The sequence below is a fragment of the Sturnus vulgaris genome, chromosome 3 (assembly GCF_052056855.1).
Source record: "Sturnus vulgaris isolate bStuVul1 chromosome 3, bStuVul1.hap1, whole genome shotgun sequence".
Classification (NCBI taxonomy): Eukaryota; Metazoa; Chordata; class Aves; order Passeriformes; family Sturnidae; genus Sturnus; species Sturnus vulgaris.
In genome coordinates, this window is record NC_142245.1 from 89615041 (window position 1) to 89641616 (window position 26576).

At 36.8% G+C, this 26576-nt stretch overlaps 1 long non-coding RNA gene across 1 annotated transcript; it reads right to left on the reverse strand.

The window, feature by feature from the left end:
* Positions 1 to 1879: 1879 nt before the first annotated feature.
* LOC148224474 (uncharacterized) lies at positions 1880 to 3935 on the reverse strand. The gene is made up of 3 exons (XR_015802905.1): positions 3626 to 3935; positions 2865 to 3106; positions 1880 to 2137 (listed from the first exon to the last, which is right to left on the reverse strand). It is a non-coding gene; the product is annotated as an uncharacterized LOC148224474 (long non-coding RNA).
* Between the last annotated feature and the right edge of the window lie 22641 nt (positions 3936 to 26576).

The window sequence follows — 26576 nt, forward strand, 5'->3', positions numbered from 1 at the left end:
TCTCTTGGTAATTTCTTAATTATATGGATAAGATACATTATTTTTACAGACTGTTAGAAATCTATCATCTTTGGGACTATGGACTCTCAAGGTACCATATTCAGCTAAAGACAGGCTAATCAAATACATTTTCAAGCTCAGCTCATCCTTCTCTATATAGCTCAATACAGGGTTTAAATGTTATTGCAGAAAATATTGCATGCTTGCACAGTACTTACTGTTAATCAGTACTCCTTCCAAGTAATACTACATGAAAACCAAGTCCTAACAGATATTTAGCCATAGCCTTTTATATTGCTAAAATTAGCTAATTAATAGATTTTGGAATTCTTTCAAAAATACAAATGAGAAATTTTTCATATTTTAAATTTCCAAGTCATCTAACTTATACTGTTAGTTCTGAACTATTTCTGTTACTGTGCACTTGATATTTTATTAAATATAACATACTCTACTGGTTAGCATTACATCTACATTACTCAGAATACCATTTTCACACTGGATAGATTTATTCGTCAAGCTTTATAAATGTGTGTGTGGGTGAAGCATTCACCCTTGACTCTTAATATAGCAGTGAAGTCAGCACTTTTAGGGTGACAGTCATCTTGATCTGTTTTCAATTGACTGCTTTAGTATGAGATGAATTACACTCAAAAAAATACTCATTTGTCTGATTAGGTTTAAGCATGGCTCAGATATAGAGGATCTCACAGTAAATACTGACATTTGATAAGATGTATCAGCTCTCTCAAATCCACAACTGGACATATATGAACCATATCAAAACAATCAGGAGGCATACTTGCAGTCTAATTACATCTGTTGCATTGAAAGTAAAAAGACAATAAATGATCTAGAGATAAATAATCGAATTAAATAAATAAAGCTCCTGCTAATTATCAAATCACCTTCAAATATTTTTGTCCTGTAAAATATCACAGTTAAAATAATTTGCTATGAAATTAATATAACGCTAAAAGTGTTTATTTCCTTTCAGTAGAGGGAGCTTAGGATTGCATAGGACAGATGTGCTTTCCAGCTTCATGTTTAATTATATTCATTCCAGCTATAACAAAGCTAGTATCCTAAAAAACCCTTCTTGATGCTTGATTATAATTCATTTTTAAGTCATTATTAACCAACATTTTACAAAAATAATTATCTTGTATTATATTCATTAATGAAATCAATCACTTTTTCTTATGTGAAAATATCCCATTACTTATCTATTTCACTTTCATGTCCAAGACCAAAACTTAATATAGAAACCTCCATGTCAACAGAAGCAACTAAGAGAACATTTAAGCAGGCATCTCAGAAACTTAATTTCAGTTTGAATGCCCCCATTAAAATGATTGATGAAATCTTTGATGAAACAATAAACACTTTCATGTAGGTGCCAAACTCAAAGTGACCGAGATGTTAGGTTGACAGATGCAGTAGATCATGTTCCAGGCCTTTTTTTCCTTTTCCCTTTTGACAAGAGCTATTTAACATTTCAATCACCTAGGAATTAGGAACTTTGAGGACCATTGACCAGCATCAGCACTAACCACTGACCTTGCCAACACAGTAGCTAAATTTCTGAAGCTGTCTACAGAGCTCAGTCAGCTCTGCAACAAATGTCTGTCTCCATCTCTGCATTGAAAACAGGCTGTAAGGAAAATGGTTCATTGCACTCAACTTTATGTCTGAACTGGACACTGCAGTAACTGAAATGGTATGTACTTTGCCTAATTAAATAATATAAATTAAGCAGAAAACGACCAAAATCAAGTTTTTCAGCACTGGACCACAAGTCAAATTTTATTTCATATATAAAGAGTTTTTTAAAGAAGAAAGCTTGGTCAGCAATCTCTAGTCTTTAGGTTTTGTAGTATCAAAGGAAACTTGCCCTGCTGTGGAATGATATTGTGGGTTTACTTTTTTCTGATAGTTTTGCTGGTTAAGGAGTTGAATTTTAGCAGAATACTTATCTCTTAAAATCCAATCTAGTTATAATTAAAGCCTCAAATAAAAAAAATGTCATACAACCATATCGTCTTCTTCTGATTCAGCACACGATAGTCTGAGGTGTTATGCTGAGAATAAGTATCAGGATCAGAGGCTCCCGGGTGATGCTGTCTTCAAGCTCCCCCTGCAAAGAAGGGGCAGCGACTGCTCAGTGCCCTTGATCCTTTCCTGATCCAAGGATGGTCAAGCATGGGCCAGGAGTGGACAGGGTGGGACAAGTGGAGGCAGTAGCTTGGCTTGTCACTCACTTCACTCATTGGCACATTCTGCAGGCCTGTGGGAGCAGGTATGGAAATTGCAGGAGTGTCTGGGGAAATGAGCTATGCTTTTGCTCTGACAATACACTTAGCGAGCCATGGCTCGTCTCACATGGCAGATTTGTGGATGCAAATGGAAATTCAAATCTATCCAGCATATCAGTTTATAAAAGTAACCTTTGTGTAACCTTAATATGGGAAAAAAATATTCTGGTGATAAGACTGTACTTTGACTATGATTACATATGCTGTACATATACATATACTGATACCGTGGTATTTGCACTGGATTATTGTGTGGGATTGAATTACAGTACAAGGTGAAAAATCTAGCTTCTATTCTTTTTGTAGAAATTACAGCCCAAAAGATTACTACCCCCTATTTGGTTGAATAGAACCAAAATGTATGAAACAAGGTAAAGCACACAAGAAAAGGTGCATTTTAGAAACATGCCTTCCTCCTGCATAGAGATAAAACATTGGTGTGGATACAGCTGGTATTGCACTCCCTGCCACCACAGAGAAAGTTTATACTTTAGGGAATTTTCAAAGATAAAATAGCAAGAACAGGTAAATAAAGTATAAACTATTTACCTCTGTACTGGCTTTTTCCTTGGTAGGTGCTGTCATTTTCTTCAACAAAATGACAGGTCATCAAACAAGGAATTTATGTTTTCCAGAGTTACATTGGTTCCTACTTTCATGGTTGATATGTAATTTTAAATGGTGGAAACATTCTTCTTTGTTATTGATCTCAAAGAGGAATTTTTGGAAGCAGCAGCAACAAAACCTGCTGGAAGGGCCTTGCCCTGAAATTCTTCTCTGAGCTTTTATCTCTGGAAAGTGAAAAAAAGTGAGAAAATTAGTACAGGTGAAATATCTATGTATTAAAGAATGTAAGAAATCTGACTTCTCTGAGTTCCTGTGATCCTACAATACTTTTCTGGCAAGTGAGTACCATCAGCCTTTCTTCTAACTGCTAAAAAATTGAAGAAATCCCTCTCTGTTCTTCCCTCTCATCTTGGCTGCTGCCAGCATAGTGACACGAGCTCTTTGCTGGTGTGTGCTTGCCTGGCAGCAGCAGTGTTTGTGTGCTTCTCCCAGGAGGAAATGCTTCTGTGCCTGTGTGCACAATGCTCAGGGACTCCTAGGAAGGGAAATGACCTGCAGGTTTTCAGGACTGACTGAAGGGTTTGCAAGAACAGCAGCAAAAGCTGACACATCCAAGTAGCCACAGAGGCTGGGGAGGTGTCTGAGCTCTTAGGCAGACAGTTTTCCTGCCACTTAATTCACATTTAGACAATTATCCTCACAACTGGAAGGGGCAAAACTATGTTTTTAAGTAAAAGGCTGACCTTTGCAGACATGGTGACATTTGCCAAAGGGAACATGCCTTTTTCTTAGCATTTTCAAGTCTTGATTACAGTGTATTTTATATAGTCCAAAGTTTCTAGGAGAGAGACAAAAAGGAAAGAAAGGGGGAAGGAAATATATTTTAAAATATATGCACAAATATGAACATAAATGCTGCATTTATGGCTGGATTTAGAAATTAAAATTGGAGAAGATCTCTGAAGTCATTAAGACAAATCCCCTCCTGTCACACATATTTTACCTTATGTTAGCACAGTAGTATCTTGCTTACAAATAAGCAGTAGCACATTCATATGCAGTAACTCTGTTGATCAGAGCTGTATATTATACATTCTTCTCATCACATATCTATTGACTAATGCAGAGGCACTGTGCCTATTATTTCCCTCCTACATTCAGTGGGATGAAGGAAAAGTGAGTTGTGTAAAGCTCTCAGTAATTAAGTTTTTTTGAACTAGTGAGCTAGTACCTCAAAACATAGAATGACCACATAAAAAATGCATTCCAATCCAGACTCTTTTATATCCCAATGCAAAGCCAGGATGTTGTTAAATTAAAACAGGTTTAGTTGAATAAATTTAATTAGATGCACACAATATGTTATTACTTTCATGTCTAACTTTGTTGCCCTTTAATTTTTGTTGTTAAGATGTGGGTTTTTTCTCTAAGTTTCCAGCTTTTGATGTTGCATTTACGAAGAATGGCCACTAGAGTGCTGCAAGTATCCATTGAAGCTGCAGTTGTGTACATTTACCATCAATATTTCAGTTTCAGACATACTTTTAAGATATATTTATCATACATACATTTTTTTTCAAGTAAATTTGCTAAGTAAATAACTTTAAAACTTTAAAATGTCTACATGTGTAAACTAGACCAGATCTGATACTTGTATCTATGTATCTGTATCTATGGAAAAGATGCATGACTGCTTACCATGTAGCTTACAATTCCATAATAGTTTAGAGGATTGATAATTACATTATGTACACCATTATGATTTAAAGGGTTACCAAGTAACCACTGTTAAGTACCCATTTTCTTATTTAAGCTCTCTGTAGCATTATTGATGCAACTGTAATGTGAGTGCCTCAGATTTGTTGTCAGTTTCTGAATTGAGACTAACAGATGATACAGACAAAACTTGCTTCTGAAACTTATTTGAGTGCTAATATGAAAATCATCATAGAAATCTCAGTCCTTACTCAAAGTCCTTACTCAAAGTTTTGGCCAAACTGTCAAACAGAACAAGTCCAAGAAGGAATCATAATTTTCTATGCCAAAAGGGATACATTTTCCTTCCCTGGGATAAGCCCTGAATCCAGTAAAAGAAGACCCACTCATCCCTGACATAACATAGAATCATGAAATCATAGATTCAAAGAATCACAGAATCATGGAACCATAGAATGCTGTGCATTGAAAGGAACTTAAAAGATCTTCTAGTTCCAACCCCCATGCCATGGGCAGGGACACCTTCCACCAGATTGGGTTGCTCAAAGCCCCGTCCAACCTGGCCTGGAACACTTCCAGCAATGGGGCATCCGCAGCTTCTCGGGGCAACCTGTTCCAGTTCCTCCACCTTCCTGTCTGACTATTCTAAACCTATCCTCTTTCAATTTTAGGCCATCCCCCCTTGTTATATTACTACAGATCCTTTTTAGGGGCTATAAGCTGGAACTTTCTCTTCCCCAGCTGAACAACCTCAGCTGTCTCAGCCTGTCTCCATAGGAGAGGTGCTCCAAGCCTCGCATCACCTTTGTGGCCTCCTCTGGACTCACTCCAGTGGCCCCACATCATTTTTATGTTGAGGGCCCCAGAGCTGATGCTGCACTGCAGGTGGGGTCTCTGCAGAGGGACAGGATCCCCTCCCTGGCCCTGCTGGCCACGCTGCTTTGGGTGCAGCCCAGGAGACCACTGACCCCCCGGGCTGGGAGTGCCCATGGCTGGGTCATGTCCAGCCTCTCATTAATCAACACCTCCAAAACTTCTCGGCAGGGCTACTCTCAGTCTGTTCTCTACCCAGCCTGTGCTGTACTTGGAGTTGCTCTGATCCACATGCAGAACCCTTCACTGGCCTCTTGAAAGTCGTGAGGCTGCTCTTCCCTGCCTGTGATTAGTCCTTTACAGCAGCACCTGTAGGAATAGTAACCTGACTGGGAGAGATGATAGGAGCCCCTCTGCTATAGCTTATTAAGTGTTGAGGAGAAGCCAAGGGCCATCTCATGTTTCTGTGGTTTTAAGGTTGACCTTGTCCCTGTCTAGTACAGCAGAAGCTGTCTTGGTCAGACTCCTTCATAACCAGAAGTCAGAGAAAGGAACTGAAATTTAAAAAAATAAAAAAGCAGGCAAAATCTTCTTGAGCTGCTACACTTCTAACTGTGTAGTTTAACTTATTCTAAAAGAGATATAAAAAGGCATTTTAAAGCCAGCCAAAGACAAGGCCAAAGTATAATAATATTCAAAGGTTAAGAAGAGAAAGATTAAAGGTGGGAAGTCTTATCAGAAACTGATACTGGGATGAAGATGAAAACCGAGCACTTCCAGCCTGCTCTGAGGAGTGTATCAGGACACAGCACAGTAAAGGGGAAGACTGCTAGGACAAATAGATTAAGAAATAAAGTAACAGTTAAAGAATTAGAAAAGCTGGCATTACAAAGGACTGTTACAAGGGAAAGCTTAAAAAATCCTTGCAAGACCCTGAAAGACGAGGATGACTGAGGTCACTGTAACTATGACGACCAGCAAAATGGACAGAGGAAAAGAACAGGCAAAGAAAACTGAAACCAGAATGATTTGACACACACACATGCTCTTTCTGATCACTCAGGGGAAAAAGAGAGTGAAATGAAGGCAAAAAACCACTTCAGTGGTAAGCAGAGACAGACAGGGTTTCTTTTGCCTTCCTCCTTTGGTTGGTATTAAATTCCTTGCCATTTCACACCTTCCATCCTAAATTGGCAGTGTCAAACTCTGCTTAAAGTTAATGGAGGATTTGTTTTTAAAGTGTTCAATATTTAATACTCCTTTTAAATGTCACTGTGTTCCAGGAACTTTTAATATTGCTAAGGTTTTTATCAGCCTTATTTTTTTCCCCTTGTATATCTATCTTACATGGTAAACTCAAAGACCAAGTAGAGAAATGTCTGAAATTCCCCAAATATCAGCTATTGCAAACACATGGATTAATAATAATTTACCTCAGCACCAATATGAAATGAATTCATGCAGACTTACGAAAACAGTTTGGCTCCTGAGGCATAACCAATGTCAAATTCTTATTCCATGCAAGTGGCTGCCAGCTCATTGACTGATGTCATACTATTGATTTGTCCTTTCAGGAAATTCATATTTTAAGTGATTTTATATTTTAATGCAGAATATAATCATCAGTGATTGGGCTGAAAAAGGGAAAGTGGAATAAATAGAAATTCTCTATGTCCTAAGGAAGGACCAGAGGGAATCTCTGACCCTGATGTGGCATAGAGACAGGAAACTTTTTACAGCTGCATGAACATCTGTGCAAAGACATCTTGTCTGGGCAAAACATCCATAGCCTCTGAAAGTGCTGGAGCTCCAAAGGACCCAACACCCAACTGGCACATGCTCTGTTGTGGCACACTGTAATGTCTGATGTGCAGAAGACACTGTCAAGCTATCAGATAATAGTCTTTATGAAGCAAGGTAGATGTTCATCCACAGTAGAGGTCTGAACCTCTGAAAAGCCTATGTGGTTGCCAATAGGTGCTTGATGTCACAGTTTCACAGAAGTTTCTTCTGGGAGTAGGCAAAATTTGATCCTCAGTAAGTCATGAAAAATATTTTGCTATTGGAAAACTTCCTGAAACCACAATACACAGCTTTACTCAGCTGCAGCCTTAAGTGCCAATCTGATCTCTTGTAAGACAACCAGTGTTCTGATAAATCAATCAAACTTTTCCAGTGCTTGTGCTAAACTTCTGTTCAAGGGGAAATGGTGCTTTTACCTTATTGTTCTGTTCTGTCTGCTGCTAGAAGTAGGGTTAACTTTGATCTTTACACTATGTTTTTATGGGTAATCCAGAGTCCAGAATGTGAAGGGGTAGTGACACAACAAAACTAGGACTAGGCAAGCAGAGGTCTTCTCACAGTTATTTATTATACACTTGAAATCATTGCACCAATTAAATAATTGCTTAAAACTTTAGGAGATTTTTACTTCAATGGCAAAGAATGACAAGACCTTGTCTGTATCCATTTATGACCCTATGTATATCCCCTTGAATAACATAAGCAAAGCATCTGTTGCATTTAGCAAAATACAGAAGCGATAGTCTATTCAGAATAAAGGAAATTTTTTTTCCTTTTGATCTAGACTACTTGAAAGTCCAAACACTCTGTAGACTCCTCTCTTAATACCCAAAGGGGCTTAAATTGTCAGACATTTTACACAGCTGAATTTCATTTCAGGTGCACCTGGAGAACGAGAAGGAAGAACCAAGGATGAGGAAAAGTGTGTTGAGAATTTCATGGTGATTTGCAAGCAAGTCTGCAGACAACACTTTAGGGCCAAAGCTGTATTTGTTAGCACTTGTATTGAGTTAGCATCTATATGTGGATAATTCTCAAAATTGGCTCTATTCTAAACCCCTCCCAACATGCCAAGATTTTATTTGATAGATTTCTTAGCAGTGCTCAGAGATGAGCACAGATAAAACAATTTTTCTCTTTACCCCTACTCATGTCTGTTACCTTTCTTTCTGTTCTCGGTAGAGCTCCTGGGACTGTAACGGAGGGATCATTATTAAAAAGAAAATCTCCTTAGATATCCTGTTGCATATTGCACTGAACAGTTCTGGAAGATTCAGTCACTAAGCAAAAACTTTAGATACTTCAAGTCTCTCTGATTTCCCAAAAGCCCAGTACTTTTCATATCTATTCAGAACAGTCATGCAAAGACTATTGTTAGTCTTCATTTTGACCATATCACCTCTTACAGTGTATTGCTTCACTCATTCTTTGTGTTTTATAATGTAAAACATAATAGACTTTTTCATTTTCAGGGTCTTCCATGATCTCTCCTCTCCTATCTATCATTTCACATTCACCATGAAGATGTCAGTCCTGTCCCTGAGTCTTTCACCCATCTCATTTTTCAAACAATTTTTCTTTCAAAATATCTTCCTTCTTCTCGTGTTTAAAATGAACTCCCTGACAATACCTACAATAAAACTTTGCTGCTTTCTTTTAAAAGTCCCTTAAACTTCTCTTTTTGGAATAATAAATGAAGTATTGTCACTATATAGGTATATTACTACTGTGTAAAGTTCTAAATCTTCTTAGTTTTCTCAGATTTTCGTTCTCTGTCTGTCCCTGTACATTATTTCTTACTTTCAGATAATAATCGTAATTTCAGATCTGTGGGGCAAAGACCATCTCTGTTCAGTGTTTTCACTAGGCTTAGAATGATGCAGTCCTGGATGCAATGCTGAGCTGTGAATAGAAAAACAAAACAAAAAACCAAAACCAAAACCAATGGTAGAAAGACTATATTTGAAGAAAGAGTTGCATATGTTTTCTAGGGAAAAAAAAAAAGAAGAGTCATTTTCTGAGACACAAAATGCCCAATAAATTACGAAGTTACAGTTGTTTACACTCAGAGTGGGAAACGTATCCTCATGTTCCCAATTAATTTACTTCAGCTTTTATGGGTATACACACCTGCTGAATAGCTATTCCAGAATGCCCAGTAAGCTGTGCTGAGCCTTGGAAAGGCACTCCCATTTTTTACAGTGTAGATAGACTTAATTATTCTATTATTTCATGCTACTGCACCAGTATAATGGAGAAAAGTACTCAGACTCCAAGTCACTAAATAAAATGAGCACTGCTTTTTGTTAAAAAAATAGGGCAATAGAGCTTGAGTAAATATGATAGATTCATAATTACATTTCACACTAATGATAACAGCTACAAAAAGCTATGAATTTTCTTACAGTTATAAACTGCAATTATAAACACCAGTTTGGGCAAGTCTTCCTGGAAAAGAGATGAGCCAAGACTTAGTTCAGGATGGTGTTTAGCCACATGTGTAACATTTAATTTTAACCTCATGAATAAATCCTTTGTAGTTTTAGAATTTAAATGAGGAAAAAGAAATCAGCAAAACATAGTCAAAATATTCTTCTTTGACATTTTTCTTTTTTTTATTTGGCAATATGTTAAGCAGCCCTGCATTCTGGAATAGGGTATTTTTTACAAAGTCTATCAAACTAAGCAAACAGAAACAAGAGGATTTATCTCCTTATGTGGAAATGACTGCACTTCATGATTTATTGGAAGGTAACCACCGAGTCACCTTCACAAAGAACTTGACTGTTCACAAATAATTTTTCTTTCTTTAATTATTATTCTCACCATCAGAGGGCTTCTCTAGTGTCTCCTTTCCATTAGCCTGTTGGTAGATGTGTCTCTCCTCCCCTGAGCTAACCCTTCCAGCAAGAGCCAGGAGAGCATCTTGATGGCCCTGCTGCCTGCTCGGTGGGTCCAGCCACAGGGATGCCCTGGGAACAAAGGACAGAAAGGTGCCAGAAGGCAGAGCAGCTGCTGATGCCAGCAAGGCATCCCAAATCTTTTAAATGGTGGTGAGAAGCAAACCCCACAGGGGAGAAGATCTGTGTGCTGTTCCTGAGCCCACACCAGATCAGGGATGATTGTGCTTTGTAATTCCACTGCCACACTCTTCACTAATATGCAAATGTAGTGAAGTGTGGCCAAATATGCTCAGAGAAAATATCAACAAGGAGAAAAAAACAAATTTGAATGAGCTGCCAGCCCCAGAGAAATTATGTTCCTATATCTATTACCTGGAAATATTTAGATGCTTGAAAGGCCATTACTGGATAGGGAATAATTAATTAATTGATTCTGCTCAAGAATATGAAGGCAAGTTGCTGAAACCATGTATGATGTTTTCATCCTGGTGATTTTTTCCCCCTCCCTTTTCAGTTCTTAGGAGTTCCACTATATTTTTCTTGAATTTTCTCTCTTTCATATGAGCTCTATTGTCCTGTACTGTCTGGGCTTAAAGGTCTTGAATAGTACATTACAGTTCTAATTCTTGCTGCTGAATGCACCTTAAAATAAATCACTGAATGTTGTTCAAAGAGCTGAACTCAGAACCTTAATTTCATGGAGTTGTTCTCCTGAATTTCTATAAAAATAAATATTGATTTATAAAGTTTTAAGTGCCTAAAAATGCCTATTCTCTTTAATATCATAGTATTTGCAGTTAGCTTAGTTGTAAGTATTAGCTTGGTTGTAAGTTTGAGTACTATTTAAACACTTTCTTTACAGGCAATAAGAAGAAATGGATAATTTTTTCTTGAATAGGACACACCTATATCTTTCAGCCTGACTGCATTACTGTTGCCTTCAGTCTATGACAAGAAGCTGAACCTTTACTGATCACTCAAATGTACACTAGCTGATACTTCTCAAATGCATAAAATTAAATATATATACACAACATATGTACAAGCCTTTCCCAGTTTAAAATCCTAGTTGAAAATGAAAATTAAATCAGGAAAGCAAATTAAAGAAGAGAGTGAAGAATAGGAAGAGGCTTCAGTCTAAAATTGAAGATGAAAATTGTTAAATAATTGCCCACTCAGGAAGAGAACTGTTGAAGACATTTTTGTTGATTGTTTATGAAATAATGCATTGCAGAAGTCCCAAACATAATATCGACATGATTCTGCCAAGTGATTTTGAGGAATACAGAAGAAGCAGTTCTTGTCCCTAGAAGTGCAAGTAAAGGGGTAAGATGAGAGGGGGCAGATTGTTAGCAGCTTTATTTAAAAGCCGAAGAACAGAGGCACAGCCAGTGCTTGTAACTTGCCTGGTTACAGGCTAATCTGTTTTTTAACAGAACACTGACACTGATTTCCAGTCACAGGAGGGCTGTTCCCCTTTCGATTTTCTCCTGGAGACCACAAGTTACAAATTTAACAATGTGTCCTGGCCTGGAGAACTCCCCGTGTAAAAGAAGTCGAACACGCAGGTAATGAAAGGACCCCGAAGGCTGCAGCAGTGGGAGGTCATAGCCTGTGTGTGGGTTCTGCAGATTGCTGCCTCCAATCACTGCAGATTTCAGCTGGTTATCTTCTGTATATAAAGCACCAAGTAGAAATGAGTTTTCAGATATGATTTGAGTGGAATGTAGCGTCCAGAGAGCTGTCAACGTGCAGCACATTCCATTACATATATAGGATGGCTCTTAGAAAGAAGTGTATGGAATGAATCCTGAGATTTGTAGCCTGACCAGAGTAACAGAATATCACTGCCAGCAAAATCCTGGAAGTGATAAAACATTGATTTGCAGAGCAAAAAAGCAGAGGTTGACTTATTAGAAATTAAACAATAGATCTTCTGTCTAAGAAATTCACAGCATTTATGTTCATTTTGCTCAGACATATTGCCTCTGGCAGCGATTCTGATTAAGAATATGAAGGTTAGTTGTTGTCACCATATATCAGGATTTTTTTTCCTGGTGAGTTTTTCCTCCTCTCTTAAGTTCTTAGGAGTTCCACGAAGTTTTCCTTCAATTACCTCTCTTTCTTGTGTGCACTGCTGTTCTGTATAGTCTGGACTCGAAGGTCTTGAATAGTACCTTACAGTTCTAATCCTTGCTGCTGAAAAGATCATAAAATGAATCACTGAATTTTGTCAAATAGCTGATCTCAGAAGTGTTTTTCTAGAAGTCAACATTTAACCAAAAAGAACTGCTAATTTTTTTTTAAGAAATAGTATCTTACAGTGTCATCCAGACAGTATTGGTAACGCTGAATTGTGACAATGTTAGGACCAGCCTCAATGTTAGAACTCAACCTTGTTTGTATTATCATGGTTTTGAAAACAAAAAACCCAACAGATTTTTATGACACTGCTGAGTTTACTAAAGTTAGTCATATTGATTGTTAAAGTCAATGCCAGGTTCTCAATGAACATTTTTCTGTAAGAATGAATTTAGTTATTTGCTTTCTGATAGCTATAATTGTAGTACCGTTTTGATATGACAGAGCCTCATCTTTACAATATAAAAATATAATGAGTTTTAAAATGCTCTCACAGCATCAACAGTCAAAACTTGAGTATTGAAATGTCTTTGAGAAGAGGCATGGAAATGTGGATGGTGATGGTAAATTAAGTTGGTTTAATGACTGCACCATCATATAGTAGACTGTAAAGATAGCTTAAAGCTATTTTAGCTCTCTCAATCATTTCTGTGCCAAAGACAATGGCAGCAAATTTAAGACACAGCCTGCATAAACATAGATTTTAGTAATATGGGGAAAAAATAAGAATTGTATGCTAGAGTTTTCACCAACAACAAGCTTCAAGTACTTTCAATTTCTTACTCAGTTTTATTTTCTGAAATGCTCATTCATTGTGTTGACTTCAGTGGTGACTAAGAGCTGTTATTATCTTTGATGACCACTGGTCATCTCTTTGGAACAGAGCTGTCTACTTCAAGTATTCACCAACCCAGGCACAGTAAGCAGCACAGTGTATTAATTTTGTACCACAAAAGAACAGTTATCCTCTCTGCACAGTGTCTTGTCTGAGTGGGTGCTAAGACAGGGATTTACTTACCAGCTGAAAATGGAGGAGGAAAACAGCCAGGTTTCCTAGGCACTGAGCTGATGGTCTGATATTTAGACCATCTTTCACTTCCCTTACAGAACAAAAGGTAGTTAACATGTAAAAATGTGGAGAATATCTTCCAGCACCCTTGCCATCTTTTCCTTTCATTTCATAGTTCAGTAGGAGCTTGAGGTGCTCTTTGTGGTTTGTGTGATGTGCGAATATTAAGCTGCTGGTCCAGATGAAATTTCATATCCTGGCTGCACCATGCCAGAGTATGTCAGGGTTTACCACTGTATTTAAGCTTCAATATCATAATGACTGCTTTTGAAATGCATGCTGGACATTGTCTACTGTTGCTACTGAGCACAGAGAAATAAAAATATGAAGTAGTCTTAACAAAATGGCCTTTAAGCATTATAAATTTTGCTGACCCCAAAAAGCATGTAATACAAAATTTATGTCATTGGTACATTCAAACTTGTATATTTCGTGTGTAGCTCAAACCTCCGAATCTCTTATACAATACACTTACTTGTTTTCAGTAGTGTCTGTATGATGCTAGCTAATTGGCATTACCAGCAGGACACAAACAATTATTTATGGTTTCTCTCTGTTGATTTCAATAAAAACAGGAGTTTCTCATGCTGAGGTTTTGCTGTTTGGTTGACAAAACATAACACAATATTATCAAAAGAGTAAAAATTTATCATGAATCTTTTAAAGCCAACCATTTACAGCAGTCAAATTTTAGCTTCCAGATAAAGTCCAAGAGTGCAATATTAAAGTAATAAATTTTCTTATAAATCTCTAAAACTCCATATCTTTTGATTTTTAAATAACTGTCACCATCCTAGGGAATTACTGCTACCAAAGAAAAAAAAATAGTAAAAATGATCATGACTTGCATTCTTTCCCCCCCCCCCATATTTCAACAAGCAGATTAAAATTTTTAGAAGAAAAAGAATTTATGGATGCCGTCTCTTACAGAGTATGAATGCAGAAACATTCCAATCTGGAAAAAATACATAGGAATATTCTTTGTATTTCTGGCAAAACTATCCAGAAGACACTGCATTCTGCTGTAAATATAATTATACAAGGAAAATGTCCACAAAATATAGAGAATTTACAGGGGTAAAAAAATAAAATAAAAATAAAATAATAAGGCAATATTTAATGAGACGATATTTGAAAAAAGTGATAAATTAAAGCAGCAGTTGTGCTTTTCTTTATCTGCTGATTAATAATTGTCAAGGTCAGCTACAAAGACCTTTGTAAAAGGTCTAATAAAAAAACTAATTTGTTCTCTTCAATTCATAGGTGAAAAGTAGTAAGATAAATTATTAGATCAGAGCGTTTGAGAAATATGAGGCACAGCCCAAATTTTCAGTGTAAATTTGTCCATAAAATAATAATTTTCGGATCTTTCTTTATTGTGTAAAACTTTTGATATTTCTCTCCTTATTCTACTGGTTCGGTGGTTTTCTCTACAGTTCTTATGTAAGTGTACTGCCTTGTTTACTGGGTTGTTTATTGGCTGCTCTTTGTTCACTGATATCCGAAGGGATGAATCTCTTTAGGGCAGCAGCTGTCTTTTTTATTGAAAGTTTTCTGATCCTTTTGTCTCTAATATTATAATAACAGTGGCTCACAAACAACATCCTGCAGCCTGCAAAGAGTACAATTGCACATAGAGCTATTTATAGCTAAAGCAGACATTTTATTTGTTTGTTTATATTTATTAATATTTTTTATTTTCCTTCAGATTGCCTTCAGATTGGCCAGGCCAAACCTTCTACCCTTTGTCTTTCCCTTATCATGAGAAAAACATCTGTTGAGCATGATATATCTTTCATTTTTTCCATTTGCTATTTTCCACAGCTATTTCCATGTTTGTGCAATTTTCATCTTTGCCTTGATCTAGAGGGAGAATAAGCCTGCTTTTGCAGTCCAGATACTGCAAATTGATGTCACCAGCCTGTTACATCTCTGCTAGAATCTGCATCATTACCAGTCGTTCTTCCACAGTGAATCAAAAGGTGTTGAGAAGTAATCCATCATTCAAGTGGCTAGCAGGAACATGTTGAAGTTCCAACTAGACTGAGATGGGACATACAATTTTATGCTGGACTCCTCTTTATATTTCTCATATATTTACTAGAATTGAGAAAACAGAAAATTAGAATTTTGAGAAAATGTCGCTGAAAACAAGCTTCCAGTTATTTGCTGTTGCCACTTTATGCAACTAAGATTAGCCCAGACAGATAAGTGTGAAGGATGAAACCCTGTCAGTGGGAGTTTTGTCACTGACTCCAGTTGAAACTGGAATTTGTTTGCAGTTGTGTCTCAAAATATAAGTGCTGGAAATCAACTTGGAATGTGTTATTTATCTTAGAGGGATTAAAACAACAACCTCTCATCAACCATCAAAAATATGCAGTATCACAGACACTTCTCTTTATGTCAATTAATTGACATAAAACATAAGATATCTGATATATCTATTAACCTATTTATCTAAAAAATCCTGAAACTCCACATATTTTCATTTTTGGGCTTCTGTCACTGAGTAGCAGTGTAAACATTTATTCCATCAGATCTCATTTATTTTTAACAAATCTTTCAAAATCCAAAATTTTTTATATTCATTGTTTAGTTGTAAAAATAAGACTATTCTTTTTATTTCTTTTTGAAATAATATAACTTCTTTCCTCTTCTCTTCTGTTCACAACTAATATAAAGAGTTTCATGTGATGAGGTTTCCTGTGTTATATCAAAAGCTTGAGAGAAGATGGTCAGTCTTTGATTCATAAATTAATTCAAAGCATCCAGTTCACTGTGTGAAATTATTCTGGCAAGGAACAGATTAATCTTGATTTCATGACCCAGCTGAGAGTATAATATGACTACTATATATACTCTACTTGAATTGTAGTATATTCATACTGATTTGTAACAGTCAAAACCATGGTAACATATCAGTGATCACACTTTTGTATCAAACTATTGCTTTTAAGAATAATATATTATTAAAAATAGAATGCATGAGAATATAATGTTCTGTAAATGTAAATTTAATGAAAAAATTAAATTTTAAGTACTTAGGTACATCCTATACATTTTCTAGATAGTAAAATTATGAAAATATCCCTTCAGGTTCTGAATTTTACTGATTACAAGAAAACTTCACTTGCATTTCTTTAGCATAAATTTAATATGTTTGAAAGATTATTCTTTCAAGCATACAAATACTAGCAAGGTGATGTATTCAGTGTAAGACCATTTATGCAGGGATTTCAAGCTTTTCCAAGGAACATAAGTAAAACAGCTGAAATTGATTCATTTTGTGCACAGTTACCCTACAAAGATGAGGAGTCAGGATTAAATAAAGCAAAAGTCCAAGTGAATAAACTAATTAGGAAATAAGTGCTGGCCAGAATAACTCTACACAAGATAGGTTTATTACCATTCAGTATTTTACCTTGGTGGATATTATGAGCTATTTCAGTGTCTTGCACTGGTAAGCATGAAATAATATTAGCAGGTATTATCGAAAATAAAAGTTATAATGTTATATGTAACAATACACATTGACATAATGAACATAAATGCTGTGACAGTTTAACTGACAGCATAGTCAACAATTATCTGATTTGAAATTATTTTTCCTATCAGTACATTCACTGCATTGTGAATACCACTCTTTCATGTACAGAATGGTATCTAAACGCTATAAATATAGATGGATCCCAGTCAAGCAAATATTTGATAATTATGCATTCATTTATATCTTCTACAACGTTGGAATCTTAAAGTTAGAAAGAATTTGTTTTATCTTCTATAGAATCTGCCACTCATAATACAGTCAATAAAGTTGAATCCCTGTAGGACATAGCCACCACTTACGCACCTGGGGTTAAATCCAACATAATATTTAAGTGTCCTTAATGTCTGAATTTTTCATTAAATTTGCTCAGGTATTTAAAACTCCATTCCATGCATGCCAAGGACATACATTTTTCTCCATATCTGCCTTCTAAAGCCAACTGAAATTCATGAACTCTGGGTCTTGGTGCCTCTAAAGAATTTGGTGAAAGGTTTGGTACAATAATGTAGCCACTGAAATGATTACCCATACTAAGAAAATTATTAATTTAGTTCTAGAAATGCTTGAACATGAATCTACAATTCCTGTTTTCCATATTTTTCCGTAGATAATTTATATATGTGTTCCAATAACCACACTATTTGTTAATTGTAAAGTTTATGAAACGCGATTCTGTTATAATTCCATGGAATCAGTAATGCAAACCACAGGGCTCAAAGGCAATCAGCAGCCTGTATTCCTTGCCTAATATCTTAAACCCCCAGGCCAGAGCTCTTCTGAGGAGAAAGTGTAAAGTCAAAATTTTAAGATCAATTTTGAGGACAATTTTGTTGCCAGAGATTTCCTTGATGGTTTCTTGTATTTCTTGGGAAAATGAATTCATTTCCTAGCTCAAAATTCAAATTCTATTTGTGAGTGTGGATTCTTGTCTTCTAGACATTTCAATGCGAAAAATTACATTGTCTATAGCATTTTTCTGAGTGCCACTGACCTCATGCATGGAATAGGGAAAACAGGAACATGGAATAGGAGTGTTGGTGTCTTATGAGAACCACAGAAAAAAAAGATGTTTCAAAATAGTGTCAACACAGTAAATTTCCTTTTCAGTGGCTAGTGTGAGAACAGAAATGAGAACACCATTTTATAGTGTAATAGACATATTGCCTGGGAAATCACCCATCAGTGTTTCCAATACTTAGTCTGCATTTTACTGAAAAGCTTCTTAGGAAAAGATGTGACCTAGGGTCTTATCTCCCAGGCATGACCTGTGTGAATAGACTTTAGCCATTCTTCCTTCCACTTTCTCTCCATCTTGAATTTTTTGCTACACATTGGCCAAATCTCAGCAGCAGTGAACAATTTCCTTTGCAAGAAAATAGTGTATAGATTCTTTCAAGGTATGTAGCTAAGAAGTAACAGACAGAGGTTAATGTTTTCATAAGGCTGAGTTTCCTTTGAATGTGTATTTGCCCCTAAATTATTTAATTTTTAAAAATTGGGATGTTGCCATGGTGTTCAGAGTCTGATACTCTGACTTGTGTTAAGTAGTGTCTGAGAAAACCTACTAAACAGAGCAGAGCTCGTTTCTAAATCATAAATGGCTTTAGGTGCTGAGCTGTGCAGAAGCAGAACTCACCATTGTCATTCAATTCAAACTTTATATTCAAAACCTGAAATGCATATTAAATCAAAGCAGCAAGCATTCTGTATTTATGGGGGGGGAAAGCCCTTTCATTTAAATGCCGTTTAAATTCCTTTTCTTGGATTTTATTCAGAAAGATTAACCTTGAGTATTATTAGGTTTGACTGGGATCTTTAAACTGTAAAGTAGTGAAGGTAAGTCATATCACACATATATGAAGACCTTAAAATAAATTATCTGTTAGCAGCTATACTAACCAGAAATCACATTTTCCATCTATTGATTTTTCAATTTAATTACAAAAAAAAAGTATACTAAGAAAAATAGGCTAGGGAAAAAAATCAAATAGAAAACCCTAAAGTTATTAAGGGATTGATTCAAATAAGAAATAGGAAGAAAAAGACCACAAATGTGGCTTAATGGAGAATTTCCAAATTAACATACACATCTTGTCATGAAAAAGACAAATTATAGGAGAAATAGGACTTCCACTCATTCCACTTGAGCTGTTGAGACCTAAGTGACTATTAATGGGAGTCCACCTTAGAATGTTCTTTGAGGCTTCCAAGAAATCATCCTTATATCTACAGTTTGGGATATTAACTGAAAAACACAGACCCTTTTCAATGGCAAAGGTAGGTCCTTTTTAAAGGTAGCTAAAGCTTTTTTTTTAATTTATTTTCAGCAAAACTAGAAATGGGTTACGAATACCCACTTTCATCACTGCCCTTTAAAATATCTTACCATGATTTTCAATTGTGAATTTGAGATGCAGTGGATATATCTAAATATTTGTACTTGTTTTAGTTCTACAAACTGCCACAGAAATTCACTCTTGCACTACACAATTGAGAATTCATTTATTGGAAAATATCCATTAAGTTACAAGCAATGTTGAGTTTTGATGTACATCAGTTGCTTTATTTTACAGAATGATACAATCTCTTGGAATCTAATAAACATGTCCTTGAATTTTACAGAGAAATTTCGTTTTACATTCCAGAGAGCTACTAATTTCCAGTGTTTTTTTCCTGTGAATACAAAAAACCTTCCCACAGAAAGTGACCTTTAATAAATAGATTCTAAACCTTTATAAATATTGTAAATTAATTTCAAAATCAGGAGATCCAACTTTTTCACATAATAAAGATTTTGATAGCTGTATCTGAATGCTTTGAATCTTTTCAAGAAGTGAAAAGCTGGGAGATAAAATTTCTCTTTATTTTAAAACCATTTTCTTTCTATGTGACTGCACTCTCTATTCTTCCCACAACAAATCTATCTTATTAATGCCTAACAGTACTTCATGAATTTGTCATAAGATGTGAATTCAACAGCAACCAAATTTTAGCTCAACCACTAGATTGGACATGATACTTCAACTCCTTTTATTCCCTCACTTTCCAACAGAGAAAACCCTAATTCCTACCCATATTCTTCTGTTAACTTGATGTTTTCAGGAAATATGTTGGTGCATACTTAAGACCCTGTAGGATTTACTGCATTAAGAAAGATTACAATGTAAGTTTATATTCCTTTGCTTAGGCTCACAGAGATGTCTTGACCTCTCAAGCTAAATGGGAAGTAAATGGCAAAGTACAGCATTTGCCATCTCTAAGTAAGTAATTTGTTCTCCCCCCACCCCATTTCATTCCACTATCTCTTGCATAGTGAAACACTATGTTATCGTAAGCTAAGATTGTAATTCTATAAATAATAAATGGATAGAAGTTTATTACCTTTGAAAATCTTGAGTGGAAATATATAAGATACAAATACAAGCATGTAAATCTCACTGAAAAAAAAATGTGGTCATACTGATCCCTTTTGATCTTAAAATTCATTAATCAGTCTTTTACTTTCAAGTGGCCTACAGAGGCATTCATTATGGATCTTCCCCTTTTCTGCTGAGACAATGCTGCTCAGTATTTTTGCCCTATAGGATCTCTTCTTTCACACAGGTAATCAGTGGATCAAGAATTTGATATTTAAGCATTTACCACATCAGGTTAAAAATTCTAATTCTGACTTTTAAAAAGAATTTATACAGATTTTGTTCAGAAATTAGGACCTTTGCTGAGCTATACTAGTAACATAGTAATATTAATTATGTTCTCAATGATAAGACCTCCCATGTGTTTTTGTGTTACAGCACTTAAGCTTTGCATATCTGTTGATAAGAGATCTTATTAGGAATCAAAATATATACTCATTGTGTAAGTGTACCATTAACCAAGAGCTCATTATCTTTCCTTGATTAAATGTTATGTAGGGCTCTAAGATCTCCTTGCAAGTGGAAAACCATGTAACATGAAGTAATTAATCTGAATTATCTTACAGATGCTCCTTTGAATGAGATCCTTTAGATTCTGTCAATCCAGTTGCCTACTGAATGTCCATGAAATGAGATACAAATCTGTAACAGTCCACATTGTAGAGAGCATCTCCATACTCCTTGTTGAAACAGGAGGACTTCACATGGCAGAGCCTTGCTGAAGTCAGTTTCATGCCATTTGGCCCAGAGTTCACTGATAAACTGACTTTAAAAGACACACAGGTGATTAATGTGTTCCTGCAGTTTTCTGAGAGCTCACGAAATCTTCCATGACTCAGAGAAAACACAGTAATAACAGTGTTCCCTTCTCAGGAGTTTCTAATTTGCAGCTTTTTCTTTGTTAGAAATAGCAATGTTACATGCTGAAAAGGCAGAAAACCAGCCAGTATTATATCTAACTTGTGACAAGAAAGCATGTTGTTTCATGAATGCCATGAATACACACCTTATGCCTGCACTTCTTCATGCATCAGTCAAAACACACAATTGCTTAACATATGACAAGTCACCAAGATATCTCTGTTTTCAGTGGTAATTCTGTTTGATTTTGTATCCACACCCTGCAGTTCATGGTCCATGTAACATAACATGAACATCTGCTTCCTTATAAGATAATTTCCATCAAAACAGTAATTTCTTAGTTTCAAACCATGTGACTTCTGATACACAGAGAACTCTACTTCTTTGCAGCTACTCTCAACAACCTGCAACTGTTATTTTCTCTAATTTGCTCATTCCATAACCAAGAACTTGATATGCATACAAAACTGGAATGGCATATTGATGGTATATACATTTTTGGAGGATCATGATTCCAATAGGACATGTATGAGAGATTTTTCTAAAACGGTCTTCGTACTTATTTTATGCAGTTGTTCAAAGTAGATTTCCATCATCTGTTCAGTCTTTCAGTTCTCCTGCACAACTGTAGATCAGAGGAGTTTAAATAAAGTAACACCATATTTCTCAGCTGTACAATAAAGCTCTTTTTAGTCATAGATTTAAGAAAGGACTACAGCACAAGTTTTTTATTCTTTTGTGGTTATGGTTCCATATTTACTATCTCCTTGAACTGTCTCATTTAATCAAAGATTCACAGAATATCCTAAATGGGAAATGACCCACAAGGATCATCAAGTCCAAGTCGTACACAGGACAACACAAGAGTCACACCATGTGCCTGAAAGTATTATCCAAATGCTTCTTTAACTGTCAGGCTTGATGCTGTGACCACTTCCCTGGGAAGCCTTTTCCAGTGCCCAGCCATCCTCCGAATGAGAAACCTTTTCCTGATATCCCAAATAAACCACTCCTGACAAACTTCAGGCCATTCCCTCAGGCTCTGTCACTGGACGCTGCAGAGCAGAGATCAGGGTCTGTCCCTGCTCTTCCCTTCACAAGAAGCTGTAACTGCACTGAGGTTTCCCCTGAGTGTCCTCCAGGCTGAATTGTCCAAGTGACCTCAGCCACTCATATGGCTTCCCTTCAAGGCTCTTCACCATCTTTGTGGCCATTTTTTGGACGCTTGCTTATAGCTTTGTATCTTTCTTATACTGTGGCAAAGCCTGGTTGAATTAAGCTTCAAACCTGAACAAAGGACCTGTATTTTAAGCAGACATGGATGTTTGCAGATATGTAGTAAACATGCATGGAGACAACATGCATAGGCCAGCTTATCATGGTAAAAGAGAAATTCAGAGGTAGCACCTTTACCATAATCTATGACATCCATGTAACAGATTCACCTATACTGGTGTATTGGGTTTGTTTGGCCAAGCTTTGATAGCGAGGGGGCTACAGGGGTGGCATCTGTAAGAAGATGCCAGAAGCTTCCTCCATGTCCAGCAGAGACAATCCCTGGCAGCTCCCAAACCAGACAGGCCACTGGCCAAGGCTGGCAAATTAGAAATTATGGTAGTGTCTCCGTGAAAACGTATTTAAGGAGGGGAAAAAAAAGGTTCTGTGCAGTTGTAATTGCGGCAAGAGAAAACAGAGTGAGAACATGTGAGGAGAACAACTCTGCAGACACCAAGGTCAGGAGAGAAGGAGGGGGTGGAGATGTGCCCCCCAGCACTGGAGCTGAGATTCCCCTGCAGCCCCATGGTGCAGCCCATGGAGAGGCATCTGTGCCCCTGCAGCCCATGGTGATTCACAGGGATGAAGAGATCCACCTGCAGCCCATAGAGGAGCCCCATGCAGGAGCAGGTGGATGCCAGGAGGAGTCTGTGACCCTGTGGGAGACCCATGGAGACACCCACACTGGAGCAGCCTGTCCCTGAAGGACTGCACTCCATTCTAGAGTGACCCACTCTGCAGCAGTGTGGGGAGAACTGTTGAGTGTGGGATGGACTCATACTGGAGAAGTTAATGGAGAACTATCTCCTGTGGGAAGGCCTCACACTGGAGCAAGGGAAGGACTCCTCTCTCTGATCAGCAGCAGAAACAGCCTGTGATGAACTGACCTTAATCCCCCATTCCCTGTGTCCCTGCACTGCTGGGAGAAGGAGGTAGAGCTGGGAAGAAGGGAGGGGTGGGGAAGGTGTTGTTAAGGTTCTATTTTACTTCTCCTTATCCTGCTCTGATTTTGTTAGTCATAAATTCAATTAATAGCTCTAATTCAAATCTGTTTTGCCCATTATAGTATTTGGTGAGTGATCTCCCTCTATCCTTATCTCATCTCATGAACTATTTGTTTTATTTTCTCTCTGCTGCCCAGCTGCAGAGGGGAGTGTAGAGAGGCTTTGGTAGGCGCCTGGTATCCAACCAGTATCAACCCACTACACCTGGTTGTTCTGCATTATTATCCTTTCCTTAGCTCTACGCTGGGATAACATTTCAACAAGGACCATGGTTTGTAAAAATGAGTTGTTACAAAGGAAAGAGATTAAATATATTTGGCAAATACTGTCACAAGCATTTCTGGTATTTGTTACTGCCTCTTCTGAGTCAGAAAAAATAGTCACATAATTATTCTGAATTAACGGGTTTTTTTCCTTTTAAATCTAAGAAGTAACTTGTATATGACTTTTAAAAGACTGCCTATATGGTTGGAATAACATTTTAGAAGAACATCTTCATTTTAGCTACCGTCTTTGAAAAGCAACTAATTTGGAAAGATTATCACTCAATTAAACTATGCAAATAAATTTGTATTACTTGAATTTAACAAGTTTAGATTGTGTTGTGGTTAATTGATGAACTGAAAGTTCTTCTGGAATCAGTCCATTATCAATAAACTTGTGTACAGGAAAGACAGCAAAGTTCTTCCAAAATCTTCCTGTGGGCTCATACAGATCTGTTATTTTTCCAATTAAAGAAAAAGATTCTTTCTAAGATTTTATCTCAAGTTGTTACACTATTTTTATCCACTCTTGTATTTTACATACTTGCTATTCAACCATGAACAGCTAACAAAACGCAAAATAAGGAATGATTGTTAAAAATTTTGCTTAAAAATCCACTTGCTTAAAAAAAACCCCAACTAAATTATTATTACCTAAATATCTGTTATCCAGCTAAGCTATGATCTGATGATTTACATCTAATTCATGCAGGAAAATGTCCAGCTTTATAAATATTTATATCAAAGTAATAATTGGAAGAAATGCAGTAGGTATATTTCATCTTCTTAATGGCCAAAGTTTCGCTTTTGTAATGCATCATAGCATCTCAGTAGACAACAAAACAGACACAGTGTCTTTCTTCAGAATCTATGAAACATAACTTCCTCTGCTTCTATGCAATTTATCAAACTTCCAATTTAGCATATTTTTTAAAAAGCTATGATTTTCAATATCTCTGATAAGTATTGCAGCGATAGATACTTTGTATCTCCTGATGTTTCGATTGCAAATTATTCTAAATATCTAAGCAAAGAAAATCAATTTAAGTCTTATGGACGCAGGCCACATGATCTGTTCCAAGCTGCAATGAAGTATTTGGACATTCTCACTCTTTTAATGGTTAAAACTTTTCTTCTCATCTTCAGCAGAAATGGATGTATCATTAATATTCGTGAGTTACTGTTGTCTATTTCCCAGGCTAAAGCTATATTTTACTTTTAATGACTCATTTTTTTGCTCCTATGTTTAGCCACATATGTTATTTATTAAGAGTGATCAGCTTAGCAAGCTCTTTCAGCTGTCATGTCAAATTGAACAAGCCAGGCATTTTTTTGGTAATTTTTCTCCACTTGAATTTTATATTCCTATCACTATTCCATTAGCCTTCCATTTTTTAGCTTAACTCTCCTAAACTATGCAGGAAGAATAAAATTACAAGGTAGCAGGACATCTGCTGAAACATATTTAAGGGGTTTTGTTTATTCGGTGTGCCGCCTCTTGGTATTTAAAGAAATCAGATGATGAATGTAAAAGGATAGTGTTTCCATGCACTTCCACATTGTAGTTCAATGTGACTGATTTCAGTTGAACCTTCACCACATTTTATGGAGCTGCTGTTTTTCAGATTAGCTATCTTTTCTGAAGTTATCTTCAGTATGCTCCATAAGGAAAAAAAAATAAATTTTTTCCTTGCTCAAAAAAAAATCTGAAAAGAAATTTATACATGTATTCTGAATATTTTCCTACCAGATCACAGCAAAGTAACATACAGAATTCTGAGGCATTGTTTTGCTCGGTCTGAGAGAGGATTAATGCTACCCAGCTTATTCTGGTAGATTTTGATTTAACCTTCTTTAAAGATCTTAGATGAGCGCTTGCCAAAGCCTCCTTAGGCATTCCCTTTTACCATTTTCACTTCTTCATTACAGAAAGTTTGTTTACCTGTTCTTGTGGTGGGCTAGTCTTGCATAACAGTAAAATGCCAACCCACTTGCTCACTGACTCAGCAGGGGGAAGGGAGAAAATTGGAGGAGGAAGGTCATGGGTTGAGGTAAGACAGGGAAATCACTTACCAATTACTCTTGGGGCAACACAGACTTGACTTCAGCAAAAGTAATTTATTTTATTGCTAGTTAATTGCCAGATTTAGGTAGCAAGAGAAAATAAAAAAAAATAAATAATGATACCTTTCCTCACCCTTTTCCAAGGTTCTATTTCAGTCCTTCATTTCAGACTCCTGTACAAACCCCACCCCAGCAAGCAGCACAGGGGATGGGCGTTATGGTCAGTACACTGTGGCTTCTCTCTTGCCACCTCCTCCTTCCACTTTACCCCTGCTCAGCTGAGATACCCGCCTGCTCCACTGAGTGCTCTTTCCCAGCCTGCAGGGGAATCTGTGCTCTGGGGATGCTGCCTGGAGCACCATCTCCTCTGACTTTGTTATTCCCCCACCTCTCAGTTGTTTTAATGTCTTAAACACATTTCCCCGAGATGCCACCACCTCATCCGTGGGCTCAGCCATGCCCCGTGGCACATGGAACCAACCATGTCCTCTCCAGGTCTGCCTCTCCTCACAGAGCCCCTGTGCAGCACAAATTCAGTTTCTTTTCTTAATTTGAAACTGAAATTTTCATAATGAAAACTTTAAGTCCGTTAGTTCTATCCCTGCTCTCCACAAACAAGATTAAGAAGTTACTCCCTCCTCCAGCTTTGTTTCCTACTTCTTCAGAATTCCACTCCCTTTGTTTTCCCCAGAAATCCTGTTTTATAAATCACAGTGCTCTCTAGATTCTTCAATTAAACTATGTCTTTCTCAAAGTGAAGCACACCATGGCCCACACGAGGCCTAAACTGAGCAAGCCAAATTTTATGGACTACA